This window comes from Alligator mississippiensis, chromosome 12 (assembly GCF_030867095.1).
Source record: "Alligator mississippiensis isolate rAllMis1 chromosome 12, rAllMis1, whole genome shotgun sequence".
Classification (NCBI taxonomy): domain Eukaryota; kingdom Metazoa; phylum Chordata; order Crocodylia; family Alligatoridae; genus Alligator; species Alligator mississippiensis.
In genome coordinates this window covers 21,936,643-21,952,990 of record NC_081835.1, presented here as the reverse complement: position 1 = coordinate 21,952,990, position 16,348 = coordinate 21,936,643, and the positions used below count along the sequence as shown (strand labels likewise).

Here is a 16,348-nt window from a genome sequence, read left to right as displayed (position 1 = left end):
GCTTCTTCATTCTCCTGTTCCAGGACAGTCAATGAAGCTGGACAAAGTCAAAAGAAAAGTGGAGTAGTCAGGATCTCAGGAGACTCAGCCCCCATTACTGGTGATGTATTGGGGGTGCACACAGGTCCACATGCACCCTCCCCGAGATTGGGCACTGCTGACGCTGCTGGTGGTGCCTGAGGGCAGTTGCCACCGCCCCTCCCCACCACCAACACTGCCGGAGGTGACTGCGGGCAGATGCTGATCACCACTCAGCACCAGCCCTCTGCCCCCCCTCCCCCCCCCCCCCCGCACCTCGCCACTGACATCATTATGGCTGCCTGCAGGTGGTCCCCACTCATTGCCACCATGCCCCCGTTGCCACCACCTGCAGGCAGTTGCCGTGCCCCCCCAGCCTCAGGAGGCATAAAAAGTGTTCATGGCCCCACATCTGTCAGCTTTCTTCTCCCTGGACCTGATTACACAGGGGTAAACACTAAATCCTGGAAACTATTCACCCTCAAAGAGTCAAGCACCACAAGGCTTGCCAATAGTCTCATAACCAATAACTCAAACATCTGTAATTTGATTGAAAATGTATTTAAACACACACACACACACACAAATGTATTGCAAATAAGTATAAACATTACCAACCTGATTTTCAATATGCTCAAAAAAAATTCCAAACTGTCTAGGAAATATTAAATACCTCTGCAGTTCCATAGGGATAAAAGAAAAACCACAAAATAACAGTTATAAAGGACTAAGAGATGAGAGGGGAGAGAGAGAAGACACAGCATGTCCTATACTGTCTGGCATGACTATCTTTTCAACAATTTAAACACCACTGAAGACAAGGCATACAGAAAAGATGTATTCCTGTTTCACAAATATAAGCATCTTCGCAACCTTTATGAATTCTTTATAAAGGTATTCCTTAAAACAGACCCTCATCATAGACCGTAAAATAGAACTGTATCCAAATTTCAAGGGATACCCTTATTTATTATAGCCAGTAGTCCAGGATTGGAGACATTTATGTTTTATTTTTAGCTCTCAGTAGATTTTCTTTTTTTTAACTATAGCTCAACACATCACAAAGCAAAAAGGATAAATTTTCCTTGCTTATTCATTTTACATTTGAAAACAAAAAGTCAATAAAATTGGAAAGGGAGAAATCTATTTTTCAGAATACTATATCCATTAGCTAATATTAGTTCAACAGCATTTTTGTCCTTCATTGTGTAATAAAAACATAATGAAACAAAAAACCTGTTTATATAAAGTTCCTATGTGCTATACACAGTGTTTACCAAAATTAAAGATAAAGGGGGCCTCTAGACGAGCACACACATGCAGGAGTGCATGTTTCCCAAGACATAAATAGCAGCAGCACATATTTATGCCGCTGCTTTTTGCCCCAGGGCATGTTCCTACACACACGCTCCAGCATACAGCAAATTGGCTGGAGTGGTGTAGGGAAGTCTGGCCCCAGCAGCCTTACCTGGGGTCCTAGGGCCTCCTGGAGCAGCAGTGATGCCGATCTGGACACACAGAGACTGGCCAGCAGCCAGAGCATCACTCTCACTGGCCAAGCTACGTTTCTGGCAGCGCATACTACTCTTGCAAGCATCACATCACTTTTTGTCGTGGTGTTTTTTCCTGACAATGAATTTTCCAGTGTCAAATTTTAGTGCCATGCTGCTAATTAGTAGCATGACAAATGGGCTCACGTGTGCCATGTGTGGTTTGTAGTGCGTCAAACTGCACATGGAGGCGCCACAAACTGCACATGCACTCTCATCTGAACGAGCTCATAGTGTCCTTTCTCTATCTATGGTTTGGTAGTAAAAGTACTGATCAAGAGAAAGATTTTGAAGTTCAGCTCAAATCATGTACTATGATTTTTTTGTATTATTCAAAGATACATTTATGGGTTAAAATCAAATGATGGAAATTGAAGGAATGAAAAAAATTGTTGGCATGTTCAAACGCTTTAAAACATTGCCAATGTATGCCATAGCAATATGCAGAATGGCAACTTGTGTACCTAGGTTCCTTATAACATTATACATTTGCGTTGCTGATATTACAATGAGAACTTTTTCATAATGCTGTTAAATTTAATCTAAAATATGATTCATATAATAAATTTCAGAATTTAATTTTACATACTTTTGTAATCAATTACAACCTATATTTGTTTACTCACTAAACAGTTTCCAGTCACACTGCTGTCAGTCGAAGTTCAAGAGATTCACTACTCTAGAGTAGAAACTCAGCACCTTGTTGTATCTAGTCCTAGTTAACACAAAAAGATGGTTAGTAATGGACTGAGTCAAACTGCTTGCTGAATATGTAATCGTAGAATGTATAAGGTTGCATAATGAAGTTGTCAGGCATTCTATTGCTGTCAAGAAAAGTGACAGCAATTAATATCTATAATGTGTTCACAAAACTTCAACAATGAAAAATATTAGCCCAAAATGCAATCTTAAGCATGTTGGATAGCTAGTGTTCTGAATGAGTAAGCAGAACTGTCAATTAATTTTGCTACCAAAGTTCAGAGTTCACAATAAGGATTAAATTCTGACTTTTTTTTCTAATATCCTGGATTTCCACTATATTCAAGTCATCACTTTTTCCTTAGTGCTACATTTTAAACAATGAACTTTTAAGAATGTTTTAAAGCTAAATCCCAGCGTTAAGCAGTTGAATATTTTAAATTATTTAAATTTCAATTTCAGCCCATTTGCAACTTCTTAACTATATCTTTTCATTGTATAAAAAATAATTTTATCTCATTAAAAATATTATTTGTAAAATCAGGTAATGTCCTGCTCTTCTGCCTGAAACAAGATAGCCTGCATTGGGCTTCCATGAAGTCCTTGGGTTCTTTTCTCTGCCACTTTTGTTTTCTAAAGACAAAAAAAAGGCTAAAATGGTGTGCGTGTGGGGGTGGGGGGAGGTTAGTATATATTATGGCTCGTTTAGCCAAGAAATAACAAAACAATTAGGTCTATTCTTCCCTCATTTGATGAAGGGTATAGAACATTGGGGTTTTTTTAAATATAACATAGTGCAACATACCTGACAATATTTGATAATAAACAACATGTTTTACAAAACAACTTGCCTTCCAAAGAATGAGGTTAGACGTCTCCTTCATATTTATTTTGATTTTGCTCTTGACATAAAGGAGGCAGGGTAGTTTAATAATAACATCCTTTATTTAAAATGTTCAAAATTAATTGTTAACCAAGAAAATAGTTTTATAAAGGGTACATAAGAATCCTTTCCTTTCTCAGTTGCTCAACCTTTATATTCACATATACCGTTACAACTTTCAGCTTTTCCTGTTTAGTTTTCCTGACTTCCTCTCAAGAGAAGTCAGGTGCTTTAAGAAGTTAATGAAGCTTCTGCCTTCCCAGAGATGTCAGAAGATTTCTTTTAATCTTTTCAGGTTTTCAGCCATGTCTTGATTTCAGACCAGGGTGCTGCAACTGGCACCAGTGGGCCACATCTGGCCTATAAGAGGTTACCTTACAGTCCCAGGGCTCCTGCCTGGCTGCCACTCCCCTCATCACTCCAGCTACAAGAGCAGCCAGAGTCTACAGGCTCCCCCTACCTTCTCCAGATTTCACAACCTACCGCTGCCCCAGGCCACAGATGTGTGGCCCCATACTGGTGCAACCTGCATGGCCTCTGCCCCTAGCCACTTAGACGTTGGACAGTCTTGCTTTCAAACCATCATTTTTACCTACTGGAAATTTTTCCACAGTCTCATATATTATTTATGTTTCCCAAACACTCCTATCATTTGCTAGGTGGCATTTGTTAAGTGCAGACAAAAATCTCATTTCTATCACACTCTTCAGTAGAGAATGCAAAATTGTAAGATTGTGTTTACTAAATCCTGCCTCCTCTATAATATTATTATATTTAAGGTGTCTAGCTTGGCAAATACTTTAAATCTGACATTGCTCTTAACAAAAAAAATAAAAATCAGTTTTTCTGTGACGAACAAAATAGAAAACAAGACACCACCGCAGCAATCAAAAGACATTGTTTTTTACTAGAACATGCTCAAATCATACAATCTGATTTCTGTTCCTATCACAATGGCAACTTGATGATGACAAATAGGAAAATGTCCATTATTGTGACTGTCCTAGTTTTTAAGTTTATGGATTTGACTTTAGAACTTTAAATTAATCCTAAAAATATTTAATTATTTAGGTAATTACTCAGGTACAGGGTGGATAAAAATCAACATTTAAAAAATTGGATTTTTTTATTTCAATCAGATTTTTTTTAATTAAGCATCTTAAAAAGATAAAAAAATACGATTTTTAAAAAAAAAATTAACCTATATAAAGATACCTTTAATTTAAAGTATGTTAAAGCTCAAAGATATCATCATGGAATAGGGATTATAACTTCTAATTATATACTATTTGAGACAATATATTCATGTAACCTTTTTTAGAAAAGATTTATAAATAAGCCAGAACAGGCCATGGACTATATTAGGGGTCCAATCTTATAGGGTTCCCAGAGGCTCCTCTACAGATTAGTAAAGATTAAAGAAAACCACTACCCAGTGGGACTCAGTGCTCAGTCTAAAGGAATCCATTAAGCATCTGTGATGCTTAGTTTCAGTTCTCAAACTGTGGATTTGGGTCTCCAGAGATAACACCCTTGTTAACAGCAGTATATGGAGATGAGAGATAACAAACCTGATTACCTCCCATCAGCCCTATTGTCTCTCTGCAAGTTTGTGTACACAGAATCAAGCCTCTACCTCTCTTGAAAAGTGCAAAGTTTCAAGAAGTTAAAATCAATAAAGGATTGTTGGGATTGGAGTAGATCTGGGCAAGGAGGAGGAGTCTGGAGATACATGTAAGGAGGGCAGTACAGTAGAAACAAAAGAGAAACATTTTGAGCAGAATATTCCAGAAGTCTTGAGGAATAAGTTTGAGTATAGCCTTTCCATTTATTTGAGGTCTAGTGAGGGAATGGTATGTTGGAAGGGAAAACTTATCATAGCAGCAGGCTTGCCGGGCCGTAAAAAAGAGAAAATGAAAAATAAGAAGAAATCTAAAAGAAAGTGAAGAAAGCCCCAAGCTAATAACATATGGCTGGAGCATTCATTTGATGTCCTCCTAATACAGTGTGGCAAAAATATCCCCCAAATAGCCATGATTAATTTAGCGAATTGGAGATAGTTCACCTCCCAACAACTTCACAAGTATCTGCTTCAATTAGCTTTGGTAAATAAATAACCAAATCATAATTCAGTTTTCTGATGTAGCTGTAACATTAATCTGAAAAAAATCAAAATAAATCGCTGCTTTAAAATGTATAGTGTGTACCTTCTAAAAATGAAACCTGCATCTATCTCTGAATTGTAAATAGTATGCATTAAGGTTACATCAAACAACAAGAATGCACTTTTTTAGAAAACGATGATTAAATAGAGGCTTCCTGACCAGTGATTTAAATCAAATCCACCCTGCTTAGGTAAACCAAATTTTGGTAGTGTTGGAGTGATGTTAGAGGTCCAGGTCCATGACAAGCAAGGATTTTGGGGGGTGATATGTTTTATTGAACCAACTATGTGGTTGGGATAGACTTGGTCCAATAAAACATATCACCCTCAACAATCCTTGTCTCTCTCTTTGGTAAACAAAGAAATTCTTATGGAAAACAGAATCTAAGCAATCCTTAGAGACCTCTGCCCCCAACTGAAAAAGAGAAGGAAAAAAACCCACATAAAACCTAGAAGTATTATGCTTATATTATGTTTTAAATATTCAACTGTGTTGCTCCAGTTGGAGTCCATTACTAGCATTTGAGTGTATAAGCACAGTTTAAGGCATTAGATATGGAACAAGAGGATGGATTCATATGTACAGCCTAGTGCAACTAATTTGGTATGTCACCAGAACAGGTGGTATGTGGTTTAAAAAGCATGAAGAGTTATGAATCTTGGCAAATAAATTAAGGCCCTGATCCTGTGAAAAAACCCTGCACTACTAGTACCAATTGCCAGATCAAATATTAAATCTTATATACAAAATGTAACCCCTATTTATATATGGTTGTATGTGGTTGTGTGTGTATATAATAGAAGAACACATACAAATGTATATATCACAAGAATCTCATTAACCCCTCATTAGTTGCTATAACAAGCTATAAGAATACAGGTTAGGCCCTTAAAAATTTAGGAGAGGGTAGTCTATGGGAACAGCTGCTATAATATTCTAGACTTTGCCAAAAGATACTTTAAATGATAAAAAAGGAACATGTGATCTTTAAAACTGAAGCACACCAGAGCCATAATATTAATTATTAATATTTTAATATTGATTTAATATTATTGACATTAATATTGTTTAAAGCAACAGGCTCATTTAACACAATATCGGCTCAGATTATAGAGGATCAAACTCTAAATTTGTTTTCCCTTTGATATACAATAAGTGATGCATGATTTTCATAAAACACGATTATAATCTATCAGCTCTAGAACCTACAGAGCAAATTCATACAGATAATTGGTGTAGTCAAAAAATAATTATAATATGAAAATAATATATTTTCTTTACAAATTAAGTTGAGATGTGACTAGAAAAGTCATTCTTTGAGACCTCCCTCATGCATTCAATAATCAATAATCCAAAATAATTATATTATTATTTGTATAATATAGGAGCTGCTGGTAGATAATAACCAAAAAGCAATAACTCAACACGTTAAGTACCTAGACATGTAGTATTTCAGACACGCAGTTATTAAATGCCTAAAGCGAAAATGCACTAAACTTATATAGCAAGTTTAAAGATAAGCTATTTATTTTGATCCAAAAAATCCAGAATTAAAACCTCAAAGCTATGGTAAAACTGCCAGGAAGGACTGATTGTATAATTAGTTGTGCAAATCTGTGTACAGGTCCAAATCAGATACAAGTAAACAAATGCATAACTTAAATATCTTGGTAGCGCCTTTCTTCTCATGTGCAAAAAGCAAGATTTGGTTGGCAATACGTTTTTGGATCAACTATACAGTTAGGAGAGATGTTAGAAAATATCAGGAACGATCCCCTTCCTCACATCTGAGAAAGAAGCAGAAGCAGCCTAAACTAAATAAGAGGTAGAAAAATCAGGTTTATGCATTTCAACTGGTGTTTCTGTAGTCTGAAACTATGTCTGACAATTTCTCTTTCCTCCACAGGTTTACTGTACTCTTTTCCTTTAAGCGACCATTTTCATTTTTAAGTGACTGTTTTCATGGATATAATGAAGTTAAACAAAAGTTGATTTTAATTTAGATAATTAGCTTAGACTCTGTCAGCTTCTTTCCAAAACCTGAGGAAGGGCATTTTGTGCCCTAACGCCAATCTCCGTCACCCTGCCCAGATAAAGAATTGGTGAAATAAAAAAATTTAAAAAAAAGATAACACCAAACAAAATCTTGCTTCTTACATAGTCCCTTGACCAGCATAGCTACAACAATACTACTTTGTTCACATGAGATCTTAAGGTGCCTTTATAAAATATTACTTCATCCTGCACATACTAACACGTTTATTTTTATTCAAGGGAGTAGTTCCCATTGAACTCCCATCAGTAAATTACACACGTGTAAGTATTTGAAGGATAAAGCCAAACTTATTTTTTCCCTCTTTTTCAGTATCAGAATTTTTTTTTTTTATTCACATTCTTTTTAATGTAAGAAAATAATAGAATGGCATCTGGTTTTAGTGTGATGTATTCACGTTTTCAGTAACTACTTACATCTTCCTTTAAATTGGATGGCTATGCTTTAAAAAGTCTGTTTTAACAATTGAAATCTAGATTATTTAAATCTACTGGTGTCCCTAAATAAAACCACTCTGTGATCTACATATCTTAAATTCAGCAGCTGCACTTATTTTTACATAAGATATAGAACAAAATAGGTAAACAACATATGCGTGTGTATGGGGCATGACTTGCATATATCGCCTCTTAGGCTGTGTTAAATAGGAGTTCACCAACTGTCCTATCCTATGAGGTGACGAGTACCCCTTCCTTCTGTTGTCTTCAGTGGGATACAAGGGTGTACAACATCTTTCAGGATCATACCAAAAATGAACTAGGCTACACCCCACACTCACCTACAGCACCTCACAAGTGATTTCTGGGGACTCAGTAGATTCCCTCCAAGTCAATACAGAAGCAGTTCCCTAAAATGGCATTAGATGTCACTGTGTTTTCTTGGATTTGCTCTTTCAGAAGAGACAGAACAGAGTTCCAACCACTTGGGATTATTAAAAAGCTTATAGCACTTTTTTGCTGTCACCACCCCATTTCCTGCCTTCATACTGAATGTTACTTAACCTAAATAAACTCACAAAAAATAAGTCATGATAAACATCTAAAATGAACATCTGACCTGAAAATGGAGGCTATTCCACTGTTTCCCTTAGCATAAAAAGAAAAAGAAGATACAAATGAGTTGTCTGATCAGATTTACGAATAAGTTCTGAAAAAGATGTCTATGAAAGCCACAGCACATCGTATCTGCCAACATTTGACAATCAAAAATAACTACGCCTTACACAGCAACCTGTCTTCCAAACAAGAAGACTAAAAAAGTACTTGTGAGCACCATAACTTTCTGTAGTAGTTACAGAGGGACAACAGAAAAAGACCCAAGCCTCTCCATAATTATGCTGTACTATTTTATACTTGTATGTTAAGTGTGTCTAAGTTGTTCAAAGAATAAAGATGACAAGTTGTATTTCAAAGTAGAAAGTATGGAGGACAAAGATTCAGTTCACTGAAAAATTGTAAAGACAAAGTTCACAAGGTCACAAAAAAGCATATCCTAGGATCCATACATTGTATAAAAGCCACAGGACGTGATGAAACACTAATTTGGCCGAGCATCTTTCTTTTGGCAAATTATTTTTAAGTTTATTTTACTGCCTGTGAAAAGTGCTGGGCTAGCAACACCCAAAACAGATGTAGCAGCAGCAACATCCTTCAAAATCTGACCTATATTTAACAAGAAAGGATCGTTCTTAGGAATGAAGGTAGTATAGTAGTCCATTCAGCTTGTGGCTTATTTGATAAAATCATCAAAAAGATGCTAACGAATGCCAATTGTGAGACTGGACATTTCAGTAGGCATGGGACTGAAACAGCCAATGTATGTTTTACAGGGTACTAAGCAGTCATCCTATGCTATTGACTTTATCAGTATCAGTTCTGTGGAACAGAGCTTTAGTTAAAACACCCCCACCACCATTTTTCAGCAAAGGGCTGTTAATACATGTGACACTCCAGGCGCTTTAATTAGGGCAGCTCTCAGAGCTACTCTAAAGTGCCCCTACCCCCCCTGCCACCACTTCCCAGAGCACATGTATAAATGGAATCACTTGCACTTTTCAACCTGTTCCCACTTCTTGTGACACATACCCCAACTTCACAGCTGTCTGGATGACACAAGTAATTTGTAACATAAGTAATTTTCACAAGTACTGCTTTATTTTTTTATTCTTCTCCCGTTCTGATTTTTGGTCTCCACCCACCATTAGGCTTTAAGGAAATGGGGCGTAAATAAGAACAATATAACAAATCTACTGATATGACAAGCAAGCAACTTTAAATTTAATATAACAGACATATTAGAAAGGATTCTATAAAGGTAGGCTTCTATCTCATCCAGGAAGAGCACAAAACAACCGCCTGAAGAAGGGTGTTTGTACCCAAAAGCTTGCAAAGAAGAATTTTTCCAATTATTTTAGTTGGTCTAATAAAAGATATCAGATTTACCCAAAGAACATTGTCTGTCTATGTCCTTAGACCAACACGGCTACAACCAACACCTTAGAAATAGGTAAACACTCAAAAAAAAGGTCATAAAAAAGAAGCCAAGCTGGCCACGTCATAGTTGGTTCAAAGTCTCATTTCCAGTAAGTGATGGGGGAAAAAAGACTTAAAAATACAGTAAGGAACTAGATCATTCTTTGACAAAACCAACTCTGAAACATCTCTCACATGCAAATTGTATGCTCCCATACATAGCAATTCCTTGCTAAATAAAATTGTCATTACAGTTTAGCTCTTTCAAGTTTCACATCAACAGGTATAAGTCACTAGGATTCCACATAAATACTGTATACGTCACAGCAGCCAGTTTTACAAAGGAGGACAGGAGTATTTGGCAATCCCTCTCCAAATTCTAGACACCATGGTTGACAAGATCTATTCAGTACTACTATAATCATATGATAATCCATTTGTATTTCTGAAGGAGCCTCTTCATGGAAAAAGGAAATAATTTGTGTGTCCCATTTTAAAATTTGGCAGGCTATCTGCCAGTATGTCACTATCCTGGGGTCCTGAAATAAGCTTTTACCTAGAAACATAGCCATGAACGCACATCCTACACAAGTGGTTCATGTCCAGCATATGAGCGGAAACACAAGCAGCTGCATCTCTCATTTGCCCAGCTAAGTCACTGGCTGTGACTTACGGACTTAACCAGTTCACAGTTACATATAACATTCCCAACATTTAAATCATCCTAGAGACTAAAAATAGTTTTTAGCCCCAAAAAGGTCCTGCGAACATCTTATATCAATCAGGAACTTCAGATTTCTACTTTGTTCTTTATGCAATACACAATGGTGGTGGCAATGTTTGCATGGCTTGATCCTACAAGATGCCAAAAACCATTGCCTTTTCTCCCAGATGAGGGAGCTCAGCACCTCTCAAGGTCATACCCTGAACACGTACAGGCCTGGCTTTCCAGGTAAGGAACAGTGGCACTGCTACATGTTAAAACTCTTCCAAATTTAAATCTGACTGCTGATTATATTAAGAAGTGGGGGATTTGCAACTACTTTCAAATAAGCCAAATAAATTGCTGGATTCCCCTGAAAAGAGCAACCAAGACAGTAACACTGTAAATATAAATATAATTTGTGAATTTTAACCCTGTCCCTAAGACTGGAATTTATCAAAAGATATACAGCATCAGCTGGTCACTATAAATAATGGCACAGAGCAGAAGAGATGAAGTTCAGGAAACAATATTTAGTACCATGGGATACAGACGCATTGTTTGTACAGATAAACATTAAATATCTAAGTTTATGGATACCTGTGATTATTATGAGCCTTTCCTTGATGCCACAAACAGCCTACAGCCATTCCCTTGTATGACAGCTTATATATGGATAGCGGCAGTCCAACATAAATCCAATCCACTTTACTCCAGAATGATCATTTCTTAAAGGAAAGTCATTAACCCATACTCTTACAGTTAAACAAAAAGTGATCCAATTAAAGGCAAAAGCACTCTGGAACAATTTAAATTGATTTTTCTCCTGATCTATATGCACAGTTTCTTTTTTTACGCATCACCTAGAAAAAGGACCCCTGTCCAATATAGCTGGAGCAAACTAGAGATAGACAAAAGTAGTAGCTGGTTTTGCTTTTGATTATGTAAAGCCTCAGTCAGCTAGCTTTGCATGGAACATCACTTGGAATCACAGAAGCACATTTTTATTTAGGGCCACTCATCGAGGATACTCATACATAGGCAGGGTTTCCCATAGTACAGAACCATTTATAACAGATGTTGTTACTGTCCCTGCTGTGTTTAGTATGAGCCATGGAGCCTAAAATCTGTCCTTACCACCAGAAACCCTCTCAGTGTGGGGTGTCTGTCTTTGCTGTTCCTCCTCCTCCTCCATCCCAAGATGTCAAGGTTACCAGGAAGAACAGACTGGATCCGATAAAGATTAGGAGCAGGGAGTAAATGTCACTGAGCCTACCCCTTCCAAGAATTAAATGTTTAGAAAGCAAGACAACTTTTTCCTTCTCTTGTCCCTGGAGTCAGTCTAACACTTCAGCGCAGGTGGGCAGAGCCTTTTATGCCCAATAAGCATGGCTGACACATGGTGTCCAGAAGAATACACCAAGCGTAGGGGGTATCTTGCTGATTTTGATCCTTCCATAGGGCAGTGAGGAAAGCTGAAGTGCATCAGTTTTCCACACCGAGATACTTTTTGATATAAAATGGTATTATTTTCCATTCAGTTCTTTAAATCATTCAAAATAATTGTTATAACACAAGCACAGATAAATTATTGCTTGACATCAGCTGCATTGCTTACTTTTATCATCAGCAGCTTCCTCTCCTCTTCTTTTACCTAAGTCAATAACAGGTAAAAAACAAAAACAAACAAAACAAAAAAAAAGCAGGAAAAAAAATCCTGGCCTCCAACTAAACAGCACAGCAGCAAGGAATCACTTCCAGGCAAGCGGGCAACCAAGGGAGCTCGAACGAGTCTCCTTCCACCTCAAAACCCACGGGATAGTGCAAGAGGCAAGGTGGCTACCGCCTCTGCTTCAGAGCCCAGTGGCTTTCCCCCCTTCACGCAGACTGGCGGGAACCTGAAAAGCCCCTTCTGCGCCCCAGGAACCAGCTGGGGGGACCCGGCGAGTCTCTCTCCCCTCAGCCATGCCGAAGAGGGAGGAAGAGTCTTCTCCCTCCTGCGAGGCAGCGCGTTTAGCGGGGAGGGAGCCGGCTCCTCTGTCCTGGAGCAGCGAGAGGCACTAGGCGACACGTCCCTGCACAGCTGTGGGGCCCTAGAAGAGCTGGAGGGGAGTCTCCAGCCGGGCGGTGCCGCTCCCCCAGGCAGGGCCGGGGCAGGCAGGGCCGGGGCGGGCCCTGAGGGGAGAGAGGCAGCAGGGGAGTGTCTCCACGCCCTGAGCACAGCCGTCCCCTCGGGCGGAGGGCGGCAGGTAGCTCGGCCCCGCCGGGGGGCGGGGGCAGACCCGCCCGGGCGGCTCAGCTGGAGCCCGGCTGCTGGAGCCAACCAGAGAACTAACCCTGACAAGTCGGGTGCGCCCGCGCCCGCCCCCGGGCGGCGCTGATTGGCCGAGCGCGTCGCGGCGAGCCCGTTTCTGCCAATGCCAGTGGCCCGCGGGTTTGTCCATCAGAAGGGGACTCAATTTGCCGCTACAGGAGTAGATCCCCCTCCATCCATCACCAGGCTGAGCAGGTAGCCGCCTAGAAATCAATCACACCCGCCTCACCCCGCGCCCCCGCCCCAGCGCCTTGTTACTCCGGCTCTTCAAGCAAAAAATATGGAGATAGAGATATAGATATAGATATAGATATGTGTGTGTGTGTGTGTGTATTTCTACACACACCTATATGTACGTGTGTGCATGTATGCATAAGACATACAGCCATGGGGTTTAGCCTGTGCATCATCATCTTGTGCTCCCTACAATGATCTTTAAAGCCACCCGGCATTAGAAATGTGCACCCCCAGGAGCTCTCCCTTCCTTATATAACTGCAGAACAAGATCCCGCTAGTTTCTATGAATGCCCTTTCCCAGCCACTAAAAAAAAAAAGAAAAGAAAAAAAGGAGTGAGTGTGGGGTTTTCCCCCCCGCCGGGCAGGTCTTTCTCTAAAAAAAAAATTTAAAAATCCCCAAGCTGTATACACTTCCTGGGCTGCACAGCGAGGCATTTCCAGGGCTGATCCCTTTCCATTCTAGGCAACTTTAACAACAACAACAATAAATATTTATAAACACCGGGCACAACAATGACAATTACATGGCTGCTTTTAGGAGAAATTGCAAGAAAGGTATCTGGATGGTGCTCCTGGAGGGAGAGGCACTCAGAGCCACCACAATCAGATGTGCACTTGGTCACACTGATTGCCATGTATTTTATAAAGGGAGGCAAAAAAAAAAAAAGGGGGGGGGAAAGGGTTTTGGGGTGGGGTTTTTTTGCAATTTCTTCCTTCCTTTTCCAGCCCCGGGGTAATTGCAGTCAGCAACACATAGCAATTTGGTCCATCGGCATGAATACACACAAATATCTATTATGGCCATATTCTTGCTTAAGCTTCTCACCTTTCAAATCATTGCATCTGTCTGTCGTCCTCACGTGGATCTCGCCACATCACGTCCAGCCGGCAGCGCCTTGCCCAGGGGCCGGAGAGCTGGAGCCGTGCGGAGGGCGGGAGGGGACCTGCTGCAGTCGGGAGAGGCGTGCGGCGCCCGCGCCCGAGCCCTCGTCTCCCCGTCCTCAGTCAGCTGCGAGCCCGGCTCTCCGGCTTGCCAGTCCCTGACTCAACATTCCCAGCATTCCCGAGGAGCCGCCTGCTCCCGCGGCCCGAGCGGCCGGCCGCCGGGGGCAGCCGCGAGCTCCGAGCCGGCGGGAGGGAGCCGCCGCGGCAGCGCGCAGGAGCCCTGGGGTTGAGTCTGCCCAGCCCGTGCGCCCGCAGGGCAGCCCTGGGGCTGGTTCCGACCCCCACCCCAAGATGCCCACCGCTGCATGCAAAGTAGTGAGGCTGAACTGCGTCCTCGTGTAGTCAAGGCCGACGTTTCGAAGCCGGGTGCCCGGGGGAAGGTTCCTAAATCCAGATTTACAGACCTTCAGTAGTAGGTGTGTATTTTTACCTGTCTCTGTACAAACGCACACAAGGCAGCAACAACAAAAAAATCCTCTATTCTGGCTGAACTGTAAAATTAACTCAGATTTGTTATTGGGGAATTAAGAATACAGGAGAGAAAGAGGAGGAGAAAACTAGCTCTGCAACTCCTTTAGTAAAAGCGCTGGAATACTCAGCCCGAAAGCCTTTTTTTGCTAGAAATTTGTGGTGTTGCAAACTGCATTAAGAAAATGACCCTAGCACTAGTATTGCTTTCTTTCTTTTTGTAGCTAATTGAACCAGGAAAAAATTTGCCTCCACAAAAATTCAATTACTTCCCATCCTGGAGAACATATTTATTCCTTTCTTCTGCTTTTTTTTTCACTATTGTGTTTATCTGTAGTCTAAATTACTGTTTGGATCAAAATATTAGGACAGATTTACTCAGTCCAAAAGTTCCAAGACGTGTGCATGTCACCCCCATTCCAGGACTTCCACAAATAAAATTGCTGCCAGCCTCTTCTTCCTCTTTTTGCTGCAGGTTAATATATTTGTGGAGCACTTCAATACTATAATTTATTTTAATTCTAACTCGCACATACACACGTATACAAATACTACTGTTGAACAGCCTTGGTTAGGGATAGAATCTATGGAGTTTCTAGAAAATATTATTCCAAATGAAGTTGATATCAACCAATCATATTGCAAACTTGTTTAATCCCTTCATTGCTGTGGCATTTACATTATCCAAAGCCAGTTAAAATTGTTTGCTGTCATGAATATTCATTCGGAAATGTTACCATTCCAGACAACACTGGAATCCAAATCTACAGCATAGGCTGCAAAATAAAAGTGTGTTTTGAAAAAATAAAATTAAATAAAGCAATGCAAAATAAAAGTGCCTGAAAAAGGATGTCTGTGCCCAAAAGCTTGCAAAGAACAATTTTTCCAACTGTTTGGTTGGTTTCATAAAAGATGTCACATCTACTGAAAGAACCTTGTCTGCCTTTTAAAAATATAAGACTCTCCTTACTTTGTCTATGTCTTTTCATTAAAGGATAAGACGGAAAAGGGGTATTTTTCTGGGTGATAGTTGCATAGGGACAATAAGTATGATCACAATATGGGACCAGAGTGTAAAACTGAGTTACTTTTCAAGAGGTGTATATTGCATTAAACAGAGTTCTTTGTGGAACATGGAAACAGTGGGTAGAGAAAACCAGTTGCTGGATACACTCAATGGGGAAAAAAAGCCTTGATTGGCATACAACTAAGTTCACATAGTTAAAATTAAAAAAAAAAATCAAAACAGTAGTTTTCCTTTCTTGACTTCAGGACTTGTCAACCCTTTTACCAAAAAGATGGAGAAATGGTAAAAAATATTCGTTTCTTTAAGTGGTACTTTATAAGAACATTGTCTCATTTTCAAAAGTTAAATCCATAACAGTCATTTAGATCCTGTCGATACTAGGAACATCTTGCAAAAATTACTTACCTGTTCTGAAAATAATTTGTTGACTGCTGTTAACAATGGTAGTAGCTTTATTGGTAGCAGCTTTATTGTAGATCAGGGGTTTTCAACCTTTTTTAAGGAGTGTACCCCTTCTGGTGGTGGTGGCCGGATGTGGAGTTGGGGAGGGTGGGCAGCCGGACATGGAGCCCTGGTTGACAACCCCTGTTGTAGATTAAGCTGCTGCCAACTTTTTAAGTACTCTGGTCACAGTGCATCCCTGTACCTAAGCAGGGGATGAGAGAGGTCAGCTTCTGCTCTGATTTTGTTACTGCCAGCAGCCAATCTGGTCACTGGCACAAGTTATGGGCCTTAGACCAGAACTAATCATAGCCAATAGACCATCTGCACTGGGCCTCCCAAACTGTTGTCCTAAAGGGCAAAATTCCACCATT

The 16,348-nt window shown here is 40.0% G+C and overlaps 1 protein-coding gene across 5 annotated transcripts in view; it reads right to left on the bottom strand.

Moving 5' to 3' along the window:
• The window catches only part of ERC2 (ELKS/RAB6-interacting/CAST family member 2), a 1,022,300-nt gene extending 1,008,167 nt beyond the window's left edge, over window positions 1-14,133 (bottom strand). For 4 of the 5 annotated variants that reach the window (XR_009455862.1, XM_059715377.1, XM_059715380.1 and 1 more), the window contains exon 1: window positions 13,920-14,133. The gene's annotated coding sequence lies outside the window, so the exon portion shown is untranslated. Of the gene's footprint in view, window positions 1-12,160; window positions 12,795-13,919 lie in introns of those variants that run through there. The other variant, XM_059715378.1, reaches the window with a different exon arrangement.
• Window positions 14,134-16,348: the final 2,215 nt, after the last annotated feature.